Raw genomic sequence first — 16,644 nt, 5'->3', positions numbered from 1 at the left:
AACTGTAGCGGAAACAGAGGTTTAGAGGAACCTCTAAAGCTGGTGATGGGGGATTCTGGGTAATGTAGTCCTGTATCTGGAGGCATGGGGAGGTTCTGGGGGATTTCCTGGTTCTGGTTCTGGTTCTGGTCTAACTTGTGTAACCCGAGGTCTGAATCTGATCTGAGTGTTGGATAATTGATGCCTCTGAACCCGAGCAGCGCCGAGGTCCGGTGGGGGCGGTTCTGCCCTCAGAACTGGGTGTGTTCTGGCTGCTGATTGGGCCGGAGCTCCCCGGCGGTACCGCCCCCAACGGGCCTGAGACCCGATCAAAGTTTGATGAACGTCTGTAAGACGAGACGGAGAGGAGACCCGGCTCCCAGCATGCCGAGCTGCACCGGGTCCTGTAGCTCCTATAATGTAATCATTTCCTATAATGTAATAATTTCCTGAAAATGTAATAAAATTTGCACTTAACTCAATCGAAAATGCAATAAAACCCAATAATGTAATAACTTCACCAATAATGTAATAAAATATCCTGACTGATATTGTAATAACATTTTTACCAGTAATGTAATACCTTATTAAATTATTGGGAATTTATTACATTTTCAGGTGGATCTTTTTTTTTTTTTTCAAAACTGATAATGTAATACTTGACAAATAAATATAATATATATGTTAATTTTCAGTCCAGAGTTCTACAATTTGTGTTTTAAGTATCTAAGAATGTTTTATACGCTGGATTTGAAACACCAGAATGATTATTGGGTTAAATTACAGACTTTGAGTTCCATACAGTCATACGCAGATATGCAGATAAGAACATTTGGATTTAACTCAATCAAAAATGTAATAAAATCCAATAATGTAATAAAATATCCTGCGTATGACTGTATGGAACTCAAAGTCTGTAATTTAACCCAATATTCATTCTGGTGTTTCAAATCCAGCGTATAAAACATTCTTAGATTCTTAAAACACAAAATGTAGAACTCTGGACTGAAAATTAACATATATATTACATTATCTGTTAAGTATTACATTATCATTTTTGAAAAAAAAAAAAGACCCACCTGAAAATGTAATAAGTCAGAATTTCACCTTTTTCCTTAATATTTAAATTTTATTCATGCAATTTTGACTTTTTTCTCGATATTTTGACTTTTTTCTCGATATTTTGACTTTTTTCTCGACCTTATTACGTTATTGGGAATTTATTACATGGAACTCAAAGTCTGCAATTTTACCTAATAATCATTCTGGTGTTTCAAATCCAGCGTATAAAACATTCTTAGATTCTTAAAACACAAAATGTAGAACTCTGGACTGAAAATGAACATATATATTACATTATTTGTCAAGTATTACATTATCAGTTTTGGAAAAAAAAGACCCACCAGAAAATGTAATAAACTCCCCGGACCAGAGAACTCGTTTCAAATATATTTATTGGGAAACCACACATTTAACAGAGGAATTAACAATCAACAGTTATGTTGCCTTTTTTTTTTTTTTTTTTTTAACAAAACCAGAGAGGTCATCAGTGTTTTATTCTGTTTACCAGTGGTCCACCTGGGTTTGAACTGTTACCTTGTATGGAGTCCCAACCCTCAACCCTCCCCTTTATCACCCACGGGTGCTGCTGCTGCTGCTGCTGCAGGAACTACGGCAGAGAGAGAGAGGGAGAGAGGAGGAGGAGCTGCATTTTGTAATAACGGTGAATTTTGTAATAAACGGCCCCATTTTGTAATCAATGTTGCCACATTATGTAATAAGTTATTTCATTTTGAGAAGATTATTATAAAATGCACTTGCAACTTTTTTATTTTCTAGGAAATGTAATAACATGGTGCATTATGTAATAAAACCTATTATTGTTGTTTGTTTAACAATGAATTTATACAAGAGTGACTTTTGTTGTTTTTTATGCAATTTCCCTCAGAGCTTTGTAGCCTAATAAATCTACATATAAAACTACAAATATAAATTTAGTTGCCTATTTGAAGTTTGGAGTTATTTTAGTTTAGTTTATTGGTCCTTTCAATTCCCAGTACAGGTGTAATTCGTCGGTGTTATAAAAAAAGATATATATAATGTTTGATTAGAGGAAAAAAAAAAAATAATCATACATTAAGGAAGAACAAAATTAAATAAATATTAAAAATATTAAAAAATTTTAAATAAAAAAAAAAAGAAATAAAAAAATGGCAGCAACAGCAATATCAATAAACTATATATATATATATATATATATATATATATATATATATATATATATATATATATATATATATATATATTATTAATTATTTTTATTTATTATTAATATTTTTTTTTTTTTGGTGTAGACTGAAGCCTGAGCTTATGACGCCTTCCCTTTTCACAAAAAAATGTTAGCTTTTTTAAACTAGTGCCATGCCATTAATAAATATCATTCCATACAGTATTTTTATAAGCAATAATACAATAGTACATACACATATAGGCCAATAACAAACAAATAAACTATGCTTTAGAATTGTTATTACATGTTATTACATTTTCTAGAGAATAAAAAAGGTTGAAAGTGCATTTTGTAATAATCTTCTCAAAGTGTAATAACTTATTACAAAATGCGGCAGTTTATTACAAAATTAAATGACAAAGTTATTACATTTTGGACGTTTATAACAAACTGCGGCTCAACAGGGCGTGGCCAGCAGCTCCAGGGGGCGTGGTCAGTTCCAGAGGGCGTGGCCAGCCCCAGGGGGCGTGGCTATATCCGGGGGGCGTGGCCTGTGCGGCCCCTCCAGCACTGATCAGGTATCAGTTCCACTGCAGGACGACGATCAGAGGATCAGGATCAATTCCAGCTCTGCAGGGACGACCAGGAGATGCTGCTGCAGGTAATACGAGTTACATTTACTCCGTTACATTTACTTGAGTAAGTTTTGGGAAATGTTGTACTTTTAGGAGTAGTTTTGAATCACTATACTTTTTACTTTTACTTGAGTAGATTTGTGAAGAAGAAACTGTTCCTCTTACTCCGCTACATTAGGCTACGTTGAGCTGTTACTTTTCTTTTATCCCTTTTATCCAAGCCAAGTACAAAGGCTGGAAATTTTGTGCTACTTGTGCTTAATTAATTTTTTTATTCTGTTATTTTATTTATTTTATTATTTAGTAAAGTACTTGAATTTACTTTAAGCTTAATTTAATTTAAGCTATTTTTTATTAATTTTAATTTATTTTATTATTTTATTGATTTAATTTGCCTGAAGATGATTATTTTGTACTTTTGTCTTTTTGAATGATTATTTTTTTATTCTGTTATTATTTTATTTATTTTATTATTTAGTAAATTACTTGAATTTACTTACTAATTTTAATTTAAGCTTTTTTTTATTTTTTATTAATTTTAATTTATTTTATTGATTTAATTTGCCTGAAGATGATTATTTTGTACTTTTGTCTGTTTGAATTATTTTTTTATTCTGTTATTATTTTATTTATTTTATTATTTAGTAAATTACTTGAATTTACTTACTAATTTTAATTTAAGAAATTTTTTATTTTTTAATCATTTTAATTAATTTTATTATTTTATTGATTTAATTTGCCTGAAGATGATTATTTTGTACTTTTGTCTTTTTGAATTATTATTTTTTTATTCTGTTTTTGTTTTATTATTTAGTAAATTACTTGAATTTACTTACTAATTTTGATTTAAGCTTTTTTTTATTTTTTATTAATTTTAATTAATTTTATTATTGTATTGATTTAATTTGCCTGAAGATGATTATTTTGTACTTTTGTCTGTTTTAATTATTATTTTTTTATTCTGTTATTATTTTATTTATTTTATTATTTAGTAAATTACTTGAATTTACATACTAATTTTAATTTAAGCCTTTTTTATTTTTTAATATTTTTTATTAATTTTAATTTATTTTATTGATTTAATTTGCCTGAAGATGAATATTTTGTACTTTTGTCTGTTTGAATGATTGTGTTAAAAAAATAAATCAGACGTTACTCAACAGTTACTCAGTACTTGAGTAGTTTTTTCACCAAGTACTTTTTTACTTTTACTCAAGTCATTATTTGGATGATACTTTTTACTTTACTTGAGTCATATTATTCTGAAGTAACAGTACTTTTACTTGAGTATAATTTTTGGCTCCTCTACCAGTTCTGCCCAATTACCCCAATACCCACAATTACCCCAATAATACCCCTCCATTACCCCCCCCAGACCTCCACCCTTCTGTCCTCTCTCTGTTTACATCACTGCATTCATTCTGCTGGAGTTGGGGTTACTTATCTGTTATTGCTGTTGTTAGTTAAGTTAGTTCATCTTTATTTTGGTAATTTTTGAGCATGAAAATCAATAAGCAAGATAATAAACATTTACAGGTTTTTCTTTGGTCAACATGGGGATTATTTTGACAGAAAAGGTCTGGACTTGAAGCAGAAAGATGATCTTTTAGCCCTCCTTTTAACATAATATAGGATATGCAACAAGAACAAATGAAGTATCATGAGGCTACACAAAATAATAATAATAATAATAATAATAATAATAATAATGATAATAATAATAATAATTATAATAGCTGTAATAATAGTAATAACAATAATAATAATAATATTAATAATATCTGTAATGATAGTAATAATAATAATAATAGTAATAATAATAATATTAATAATAATAATAGCTGTAATAATAGTAATGATAATAATAATAGCTGTAATGATAGTAATAATAATAGTAATAATAATATTAATATTAATAATAATAATAGCTGTAATAATAGTAATAATAATAATAATAATAATAATAATAGCTGTAATAATAGTAATAACAATAATATTAATAATAGCTGTAATGATAGTAATAATAATAATAGTAATAATAATAATAATATTAATAATAATAATAGCTGTAATAATAGTAATAATAATAATAATAATAATAATAATAATAATAATATTAATAATAATAATAGCTGTAATAATAGTAATAATAATAATAATAATAATAATAATAATAATAATAATAATAGCTGTAATAATAGTAATAATAATGATATTAATAATAATAATAATAATAATAATAATAGCTGTAATAACTGTAATAATAACAATGATAATAGCTGTGATAACTGTAATAATAATAATAGGGTAATAATAATAATAATAATAATAATAATAATAATAATAATAATAATAATAATAATAATAATAGCTCTGAAAACAGAAAGTGAAAAGATGCTAAAGAAACCGACAAAATATAAGTTATGTATAAGTTAGTTATCTGTTCTATAAGTTAGTTATCTGTTCTATAAGTTAGTTATCTGTGTTATTTTTGTTGTTATCTGTGTTGTTGTTCTGTTTGCTAGGAAGAAAGTAACAAGTTTGTGAACCTTTAGGGAGTAAAAGCTCTTCTGTATTGATTTGTTCTTGGATCCGATCTGGGAGTTAAAATAACTAGTAGTCTGTGTAGAACACGTCTTTTATTCACTCTGCTGGTACCGGCTGCTGGTACCTTCACCAGAACAAAACGTTCCAGCTCTTTTCAAAATAAAAGCCCTGTCCTGGTCTCCCTAGTGGGGGTTGGAGCCCCGGGACGCTGGAGGCCAGATCCTCTTTCAGGGATTTCTTCTCAAGCAGTTTCTGTTGTGGATTGCCGAGCTGCCCTTTGGCAAACCTGCAGCAACCTTGTTTCAGAGATCTCAGCTAACCGTTCCCTATTCCAGCTGGATCCAGGTTCCCGGGTCTGCTGGGGTCTGACCCGACTCTGTCCAGGTGAGACGGAGGTCACCTGGACGGGTCACCAGTCCACAACTAATCAACCTCAATCGGTGATTAAAAATCATTTGATTGGTTTAAATTCTAAAGCTTTTGTAACGTTTACTGTTGGTTTTGTAATGTTACAAAGTTAGTTTTACTGAGTGATAACTTCTTCATGTTGAACTATTTCCCTATAATATGTATATAATAGGGCTGGGCGATTTTGGACAAAAATAAAATCCCGATTTTTTTCTCTGAAAACCCGATTTTCGATTTCGATTTCGATTTTTTTTGTAAAACTACAAAAGACAATGGAATAAATTGTTTCAAATATTTTATCTTTATTTTTAAAGAAAAATTATTTATTTTTAAAGAAAAATAGCAAACAAATTTCCCTATTGGGAATGAAGTGCAATTGAAAAATACTGTAAATCCTCCTTGAGTTTAGATTTTCCGATTTTCCTTTTTTTTAACATCGATTGTGATTAATAAATCCGATTTAGATTTAAAATCACACAGCCCTTATATATAATATAGTATATATCAGCAAACATCAGCAAACAAAAACAAAATGAAAGAGGTTCAATACTTTACAAATGTTGTTATAAATAATGTGGGCCGAGGACGGAGCCTTGAGGAACTCCACAACTCTGGTTCTGATCTGCTTGTCTGGAGCAGCTGAAGTGACAGACTCTCTGTTTACACACTGCAAAAACTCAAAATCTTACCAGGAATATTTGTCTTATTTCTAGTTAAAATGTCTCATTTTTAGTCAAAAAATCTCATTACACTTAAAACAAGAGTAATTACCAGAAAAATAACTTATTTGACAATTTTCACCTGTTTCAAGTAAATTTTCACTTGAAATAAGTAGAAAAATCTGCCAGTGGAACAAGATTTATCTCCTCATTACAAGCAAAAACTTTCTCATTACAAACACTTATTTTAAGTGAAAATCTACTTGATACAGGTGAAAATTGACTAAAAATGAGACATTTTAACTAGAAATAAGACAAATACTTTTGTTAAGATTTTGAGTTTCTGCAGTGCAAGCAAACGTGAAGACGGGGTTTTTGCAAATCTCCACTTTGGAGTTTTCAGAAATGATGGTTTTTAGTGGAAATGGGGCCTCAGGTCCTGGTCTGGTGGTCTGACCGGAGGATTCAGACCTGGTTCTGGGTCTGGACTCCAGCTACACGGCACCGGGCCAGCGGTCCTGGACCTGGCCGGTCTCGGTCCCGGGGATTTGGGGGATTACAGGCCTCGGGGAGCCGGATGGACGGATGAACAGAAAGTGCAGACAGGACAGAATGCAGAGAAAACAAAGCAGCGGCCGCTGGCCCGTAAACGATGAGCTGGTCCAGGAGTCAGCAACCCAAAATGTTTTAGATCCATATTGGACCAAAAACACAAAAAACTAATATGTCTGGAGCCACAAAAAATGAAAAGTCTTGTATCAGAATTAGAATGAAGAAACACATGCTGCATGTTTCTATGTTAGTTAGAACTGGGGGGAGATTTATTTTTTCATTATGCACTTCAAGAAAAAAAGTCAAAATGTCGAGAAAAAGTCGAAATTTCAAGATAAATGTTGAAGTACAATCTTGAGAAAAAAGTCAAAATGTCGAGAAAAAAGTCGAAATGTCGAGATTAAAAAGGAAAGGAAAAAGGGAGAAAAAAAGGAAAAAAAATAAGATTCCAAAAACACAAGATGAGATGTTGATTTCCTGTGCGAGCACATGCAAATGGACTTGTCGGTGAATGATGGATGGTCTAGAAGGAGATTATCGGGAAGAATTGGAAAAAAAAAAAAAAAAAAAAAAATTGTGGGACGCATCATCAGTAGTGCTCCTCTGGGTCATGGGGTGTTTCGGCCCTTTACACTATACACCCTCCCCAGAGGCGGCCAGCTGTAGGATGATCAGACCTCAGCTTGCGTCCCGAGCCCAATTAGCCGTGAGAGTCACCCATTGTCTAGTGGTGGACTTCTCAGGGGACTATGCGTGGCAGGGGCGTCCTATTCCCTGAGTCAAGCCTAGACTGACCGCATACCTCCTGGCACATTACTTTGGGGCCCAGCTGGGGTCCTTTCTCTTCAGCCAGAGCCACTGGCTGCTTCTTTCTGCCGCTTCTGACGCAGCTTTGACGGCTCTGCGCTGGTTCTGGCCCTTAACCCCCAAGTCCCTCAGCAGTTTTGTGGTGGATGTTCCCACAAACCCCCGGCACCCAACCTCCACTGGGCGGACTTCCGCGTTCCAGCCACGGTGTTTTGCCTCTGCGGCTAAGTCGGCATACCGCAGATGCTTCCGCTCATATGCCTCCTCCATGGAATCTTCCCAGGGTACGGTGAGTTCGATGATGTATACCTTCTTTAGGGAGGGGGACCAGAGCACCAGGTCAGGCCTCAAGGTGGTGGTGGCGATCTCTGAGGGGAAGACCAGCTGTTTGCCAATGTCTGCCAGCATCTTCCAATCACGTGCTAGGCAAAGCTGGCTTCTCTCCGATGGTGTGGAGTTGCTCCTGGTAGCTGTAGTCCCTTGACGGACAAAGGCCGTTGCCCATGGTGTTGTTGACGTGGTAGTTGTTGGCAGAGATAGGGTGTTGATGCTGGCTCGTTTTTCCTCCAGTGTGGCAGCAAGGCTCTTTAAGACTTGGTTGTGGTGCCAAGTATATCGTCCTTGGGTGAGGCTGGTTTTACACCCGGTGAGTATGTGATGGAGGGAGGCTGGCCTGGAGCACAGGACGCACCCTGGGTCTTCGCCAAACCACTGGTGGAGGTTGGTTGGTGTTGGGAGCACGTCGTAGGTGGCTCTGATGGCGAAGCTCAGACTCCTTGCCTCCATAGCCCATACATCCCTCCAGCTCAACTTCCTCTTTTCGACACCTTCCCACCGTGTCCACAGGCCCTGTTTGCCGAGGGAGACTGCCTTGGCGGATCTTGCCATCTCCTCCTGGCGCCGCACTTCCTCCACCACCATCTTCCTCCGTGCTGGAGCAGTGGCGTTTCTCCAGGCCGGGCGGCTGGTTGTTAGTCCAAGGCCTCCTCTTCCTTGCTGAACATTCCCCACGATGTCAGCATGTTTCAGAGCTGCTGTTGCCTCCTCCACTGCTCTTGCTGGTCTCCACTTGCGCCCAGTAGCCAAGGTTGGTGCATTTTCCCTGACCACCGGATCTTTGGATTCGTTCAAGGTCATCTGCAGTCGTGTTTTGGCACACTTGAACTCCTCCGTAAGGCTGGTGAGGGGCAGCTTGAGGACACTGTCTCCGTACAGGCCTATGGTGGTGAGGCAGCGAGGGACTCCGAGCCACTTCTTAACGTGGACTGTGACTCTTCTCTCCAGCTTCTCTACTGTTGAGATGGGCACCTCATACACTGACAGGGGCCACAACACCCGGGGTAGTAGACCAAACTGAAAGCACCAGGTCTTTAACTTCCCAGGGAGTTGAGTGTCGTCAATCGCCTTTAGGCCTGCACTGATGTCATTCCGCAGTTGCTCCACCTGGTCTTTGTCTTTCAGGCTCGCATCGTAGAGCCTTCCAAGGCTTTTGACTGGCTGCTCAGAAACAAGGGGGATTGGGTCATCACCGATGAAGAACTGCACATCCACAAGCACTCCCTTGACCACTGAGATGCTGCGTGACTTAGATGGTTTGAACTTCATACGGGCCCAGCTGATGTTCTCCTCAAGCTTCCTGAGTAGCCTCCTGGTGCATGGGACGGTGGTAGTCAATGTGGTGATGTCGTCCATGTAGGCTCTGAGGGGAGGGAGGCGCCGGCAGGAGCCGAGTCTTTGTCCGCCTACGACCCATTTCGAGGCTCGAATGATAACCTCCATCGCCATGGTAAAAGCCAGGGGAGAAACGGTGCATCCAGCCATGATGCCTACTTCCAGGCACTGCCATGAGGTGGTAAATTCAGGCGTGGAGAAGCTGAATTGCAGGTCCTGAAAGTAGTCTTTGACCATGGTTGTGATGATATCCGGGATGTTATAGAACTCAAAGGTGGTCCATAGGAGCTCATGGGGCACAGAACCGAAGGCGTTTGCCAGATCCAGGAAGACCGCGTGGAGATCCCTTTTCTCCAGTTTTGCCATTTGGATCTGGTGCCAGATCATGCTGGAATGTTCTAGGCACCCAGAGAAGCCCGATATCCCTGCCTTTTGTACAGATGTATCGATGTACTCATTTTTGTGCAGGTACTCGGCCATCCTTTTTGCAATGACTCCAAAGAAGATCTTGCCCTCCACGTTAAGCAAGGCGATGGGGTGGAACTGGCTGATGTTTGTTGCGTCCTTCTCCTTTGGAATAAGGATCCCACCTGCCCTACGCCACGCCTTGGGTATGGTCTTCTTCTGCCACACTGTCCTCATGAGGCTCCAGAGATACCTACAGACATCTGGTGCGTTCTTGTACACTTTGTACGGGACTCCGTTTGGCCCAGGAGCTGATGCTGTTCGCGACCGATGGACGAACTTCTCCACCTCTTTCCACGTTGGAGGACTGGTCTCAAATTGATGTTCTGGGGGGTCAATTGGTGGGATGTCTGGAGGGATTTCCAGGCGTTCATAGCGCTTTGGGTCCGAGTGAGTTGATCTCAAATGCTCCTCCAGGTCGTTCTTTGTTGTTGTTAGAACCCCGCTTTTCTCCTTGGTGAAGAGGGTCTTCAGGAACTTGAAGGGTTCTTTGTAGAACCGTGTTCGTGTTTGTTCTTTGTTCCTCCTTCTTTTCCGTGAATTCTCTGCCCTGCGGAGGGATGCCAGGCGTGTTTTGATGTCGGCTTGGAGGGCGCTTATGCCCTCCTTTTCCACCTCCGAGGCCTTCTTCCAGAGTTTCCTGAGTTGTCTCCTTTCTTGAACGAGGCGCTTGATCTCCTGTTGCCTCCTTGAGACCAGTGGAGTGGGAGCCTGTTTAGCTGCTTTCGCCTCCAATACTCCAAAGCGTTCTGCTCCGTATTGATAGATGATGTTTGCCATTGTCTCCAACTTCTTCTCCACTGTGCCTCGAAGTTGTTGTAGGGACAGGGACAGGTCATTATTCACCGTTTCCCACAGCCTCTTCTCTGCACCGCCGGGCCACTTCACACGCAGTCTGTTGCTTTGGAGTTTCCGCTCGACTGCAGGTCGGGGAGTTTGGGTGGGTTCCACCGCTGATGTTTGTTCCACCACTAGTTCTGTGCTTGAGTTTTCCTCTTCCGTGACAGGGATGCTGATGTTCTCCAAGCTATGGTTTTCGTCCAGTTGGTGAACTTCATTCGACTTACTTGACGCTTTCCGCAGGAAGTAGTCAATGCGAGGTCCCTGACTCTCTTCCCTCAAGCACTTTTTCTTTCCCTGGTGAATCCTCAAACCCCGAAAAGATGTTACTTTCCTCCATCCGCAGCTACATATCTGCAGCTTGTGGTCTGCTGCTGAGCTGGTTGCTGTGGTGTTCTTTTGCGCTGTGCTATCTTTGCTCGTAGTCGTTTCCGGTCCAGTCGTTACCATTTTGTCAGCCGATGAGTCTTCTTCCGCCCCCGCTCTCGCAGACTCTGGGGGTGTTCTCTTTGTTTGCTTTTTCGTAGCTAATGAGGGGTGTCTCTAACGTGCTGCAAAGCATGAGAGACTACAGTGGTGGGCAGCTAACCCAGAACTGTCCCGTTGGGGTCTATTCCCTCCTGCCAGCTGTCTCTCCATGCCGTCACAAGGACTTTCCCCTGTCGTCAGCTGATCTTTCTCAGCAGTCACTGGACGGGTCCAGAGAATCAGATTCCAAAAACACAAGATGAGATGTTGATTTCCTGTGCGAGCACATGCAAATGGACTTGTCGGTGAATGATGGATGGTCTAGAAGGAGATTATCGGGAAGAATTGGAAAAAAAAAAAAAAAAAAATTGTGGGACGCATCATCAGTAGTGCTCCTCTGGGTCATGGGGTGTTTCGGCCCTTTACACTATACACCCTCCCCAGAGGCGGCCAGCTGTAGGATGATCAGACCTCAGCTTGCGTCCCGAGCCCAATTAGCCGTGAGAGTCACCCATTGTCTAGTGGTGGACTTCTCAGGGGACTATGCGTGGCAGGGGCGTCCTATTCCCTGAGTCAAGCCTAGACTGACCGCATACCTCCTGGCACATTACTTTGGGGCCCAGCTGGGGTCCTTTCTCTTCAGCCAGAGCCACTGGCTGCTTCTTTCTGCCGCTTCTGACGCAGCTTTGACGGCTCTGCGCTGGTTCTGGCCCTTAACCCCCAAGTCCCTCAGCAGTTTTGTGGTGGATGTTCCCACAAACCCCCGGCACCCAACCTCCACTGGGCGGACTTCCGCGTTCCAGCCACGGTGTTTTGCCTCTGCGGCTAAGTCGGCATACCGCAGATGCTTCCGCTCATATGCCTCCTCCATGGAATCTTCCCAGGGTACGGTGAGTTCGATGATGTATACCTTCTTTAGGGAGGGGGACCAGAGCACCAGGTCAGGCCTCAAGGTGGTGGTGGCGATCTCTGAGGGGAAGACCAGCTGTTTGCCAATGTCTGCCAGCATCTTCCAATCACGTGCTAGGCAAAGCTGGCTTCTCTCCGATGGTGTGGAGTTGCTCCTGGTAGCTGTAGTCCCTTGACGGACAAAGGCCGTTGCCCATGGTGTTGTTGACGTGGTAGTTGTTGGCAGAGATAGGGTGTTGATGCTGGCTCGTTTTTCCTCCAGTGTGGCAGCAAGGCTCTTTAAGACTTGGTTGTGGCGCCAAGTATATCGTCCTTGGGTGAGGCTGGTTTTACACCCGGTGAGTATGTGATGGAGGGAGGCTGGCCTGGAGCACAGGACGCACCCTGGGTCTTCGCCAAACCACTGGTGGAGGTTGGTTGGTGTTGGGAGCACGTCGTAGGTGGCTCTGATGGCGAAGCTCAGACTCCTTGCCTCCATAGCCCATACATCCCTCCAGCTCAACTTCCTCTTTTCGACACCTTCCCACCATGTCCACAGGCCCTGTTTGCCGAGGGAGACTGCCTTGGCGGATCTTGCCATCTCCTCCTGGCGCCGCACTTCCTCCACCACCATCTTCCTCCGTGCTGGAGCAGTGGCGTTTCTCCAGGCCGGGCGGCTGGTTGTTAGTCCAAGGCCTCCTCTTCCTTGCTGAACATTCCCCACGATGTCAGCATGTTTCAGAGCTGCTGTTGCCTCCTCCACTGCTCTTGCTGGTCTCCACTTGCGCCCAGTAGCCAAGGTTGGTGCATTTTCCCTGACCACCGGATCTTTGGATTCGTTCAAGGTCATCTGCAGTCGTGTTTTGGCACACTTGAACTCCTCCGTAAGGCTGGTGAGGGGCAGCTTGAGGACACTGTCTCCGTACAGGCCTATGGTGGTGAGGCAGCGAGGGACTCCGAGCCACTTCTTAACGTGGACTGTGACTCTTCTCTCCAGCTTCTCTACTGTTGAGATGGGCACCTCATACACTGACAGGGGCCACAACACCCGGGGTAGTAGACCAAACTGAAAGCACCAGGTCTTTAACTTCCCAGGGAGTTGAGTGTCGTCAATCGCCTTTAGGCCTGCACTGATGTCATTCCGCAGTTGCTCCACCTGGTCTTTGTCTTTCAGGCTCGCATCGTAGAGCCTTCCAAGGCTTTTGACTGGCTGCTCAGAAACAAGGGGGATTGGGTCATCACCGATGAAGAACTGCACATCCACAAGCACTCCCTTGACCACTGAGATGCTGCGTGACTTAGATGGTTTGAACTTCATACGGGCCCAGCTGATGTTCTCCTCAAGCTTCCTGAGTAGCCTCCTGGTGCATGGGACGGTGGTAGTCAATGTGGTGATGTCGTCCATGTAGGCTCTGAGGGGAGGGAGGCGCCGGCAGGAGCCGAGTCTTTGTCCGCCTACGACCCATTTCGAGGCTCGAATGATAACCTCCATCGCCATGGTAAAAGCCAGGGGAGAAACGGTGCATCCAGCCATGATGCCTACTTCCAGGCACTGCCATGAGGTGGTAAATTCAGGCGTGGAGAAGCTGAATTGCAGGTCCTGAAAGTAGTCTTTGACCATGGTTGTGATGATATCCGGGATGTTATAGAACTCAAAGGTGGTCCATAGGAGCTCATGGGGCACAGAACCGAAGGCGTTTGCCAGATCCAGGAAGACCGCGTGGAGATCCCTTTTCTCCAGTTTTGCCATTTGGATCTGGTGCCAGATCATGCTGGAATGTTCTAGGCACCCAGAGAAGCCCGATATAAAAAACTATAAAAAAGAGGAAAAAAAATAAGAAAAAAAAGAGAAAAAAGGGAAAAAAAAGAAGAAAAAAAAGGTACTCAAAGAAGAAAAAAAGGAAAACAAATGCATGTTTCTATATTAGTTAGAACTGGGATAACTTCTTGCTACAGAGCAAACATTGAGGCAATGAATGCAAACGATTCGCTCCAAGAAACATTGAATCCTCTACGGAAGAGAATCAGGGCCGTGCAGGAGAAAAATATTTGAGGGGGGAAGATTTTTTTTTATTTTGCACTTCGAGAAAAAAGTCGAAATGTCGAGAAAAAAGAGATTCATGTTGAAATACAATTTCAAGAAAAGTCGAAATTTCGCCTTTTTTCTCAACTTTTCAACTTTATTCACGACATTTTGACTTTTTTCTCGAAATGCACAATAAAAAAATATTTTTTCTCCTGCCTGGCCCTGATTTTCTTCCGTACAAATCTTCGTTAACAGAAATGTTGAAATGTAATATTTATTCTACACATTTTTACAGCATTGGAAAACGTTAAGAATGTTCGTGTCATGTTTGTCCTCCTACAGAAACCACATTAAAACAAAAAATACACTTCCCTCCCCCATCGATTTACATTTTCAAACATTTTTGAAAGAGTTCCAGGAGCCACTTTTCTTTTCCACGTCTATGTAGGAAAGTGGATCCAAAGATGTAAAGACTAAACTGGTTTAAAGAATAAACCAGAGAAACTACTGAAAACATGGACATTAAGGATCTTTGTTATAACATTTCGTCTCGTTTTGGTCAACGAAAATGAAGACACATTTTAGCAGAGTTTTTATTCTGTCATCTACATTTTAGTCTGGTTTTTATTCCTCTACGATATTTAATTATATATTTAATTATGTTATCGTCACATGACCAGCATTTTCGTTGCGTCTCGTCTTGTTTTCCTCAGGTGATAAAGGTTTGTTGACGATGATATTAAGTCATAATTTTCGTTGACAAAAGCAACTTTAGTCCGGTAATACTTTCTTCTGTTGCCATTGGTGACGGCTCCTCCTGGTTGCTAAGCAACGGGGTTTTCTGAGCAGCAAACCAGGTCAAGTGTCAAATATTCATAAGACCAGCCGGTCCAGCCGGCCGCCGTCTCTCCAACCGCTGTCGTTGAGAACGTGGTGGTACTTTTTAAGTCTAGAGGGTTCTGCTTGTATCTGGTCACGCCGGGCCCAATTATTCCACCTGCCCCCTTTCTGGTTGCAAGACAGTTTAGTGTTGTCCCGATCGATCGGGCGGCCGATCACGGCATTTTCAAAACATCAGTATTTGGCCAAAAAGTATCGGGACATTCCTAGTTATTAATGTTTTTTATATATCGTTGCATTTAACGTCACTTCCGGCCGACGAAGTAAGTGAAACTAACATGGTTTAATGTTTGAATTGTGAAATGTTCATTAATCTGTTCATGTTCATTAAGCTGCTGCTATTCATTCATTCATTCATTCATTCATTCATTCATTCATTCATTCATTCATTCATTCATTCATTCATTCATTCATTCAGAATGTTGCACTAAATTTAAGACAAAAAGTATTTAAATTTTCTTGTGTTTGAGTTTGACTGGATGTCATTCAACGACCTCTTTTGAAGTTAAATGTATTTATTTTTGTTATTGCATATTCTGCACTTTTTGTTTTAGTTTTCAATTTCATGTTTTTACATTTTGTGTCCCCAGAGCTGATAAGCTTTGTTGAAATAAATGTCCATGTTGTTCTCCAATGGACAAGAAAAGAAACTTGGGATAATTTAGTTTTAGTCCTCTTTTTTTTTTTTTATTCATTGCCAAAATGTATCTGATCGGGAAAAAGTATCAGAAATGTATCGGGAGCCAAAAAAAAGTGATGGGATCGGGAAAAATCGGGATCAGCAGATTCTCAAACTCAAGGAATCGGGATCGGATCGGGAGCTAAAAAATCCTGATCGGGACAACCCTACGGTTCTATACTTCCTCCTTTCTGCTGTCTCACTGTGAGATCAACCACCATTTCTGAGCCACATCGGCCGATTTTCCCCCAGTTGCGCCTGTTTCGTCTGAGACGGCGTGAATCGTACAGCTTGATCGTAACGGGGGGGTTTCAGGTGGAAGTGGGACTGCATCCAGGATCAACCCAGTGCTGCTCCTTGTTGCCTTGTTGATGGAAGAGGTCGTACAAGACTATCCATGGATGATGCTGTATGCAGATGATGGTGTGATCTGTAGTGAGAGTAGGGTGGAGAGGTGGAGGTCGATCCCAGCAAGGCAGAACCGTGTGGAAACCCAACTTGACCTGGCGTGACAGTGTTCAGAGCCACAGGATCTGTTCCAGATCAACCCCCCCCCTACAAAAAGAACTGTGAACCTTCATTTGACCTCAGTCGATTCCTCCCCTGTGGTTCCATCACAGGAGCCTCCGGGTCCAGAGACGTTGACACCACCTCGGCATAGGGCTGTGCGATATATCGAGATTTTAATATATATCGATATATTTTCAAACGCGATATGGTACAATATCGTTTATATCGATTTAAAAAAAAAAAAAAATAATTATGATTTTGATCTTGCTTATTTTGTGACTTGAATGTTTTATTTGAGATTTGCACAAATGTTTTGTCATTTGCACAACTATCAACCTCAGTGGAAAAGTCTGCCTGTTACTGTCTACATTGTATTAATT

This window comes from Cololabis saira, chromosome 24 (genome assembly GCF_033807715.1).
Source record: "Cololabis saira isolate AMF1-May2022 chromosome 24, fColSai1.1, whole genome shotgun sequence".
Classification (NCBI taxonomy): domain Eukaryota; kingdom Metazoa; phylum Chordata; class Actinopteri; order Beloniformes; family Belonidae; genus Cololabis; species Cololabis saira.
This window is presented reverse-complemented; position numbering follows the sequence as displayed.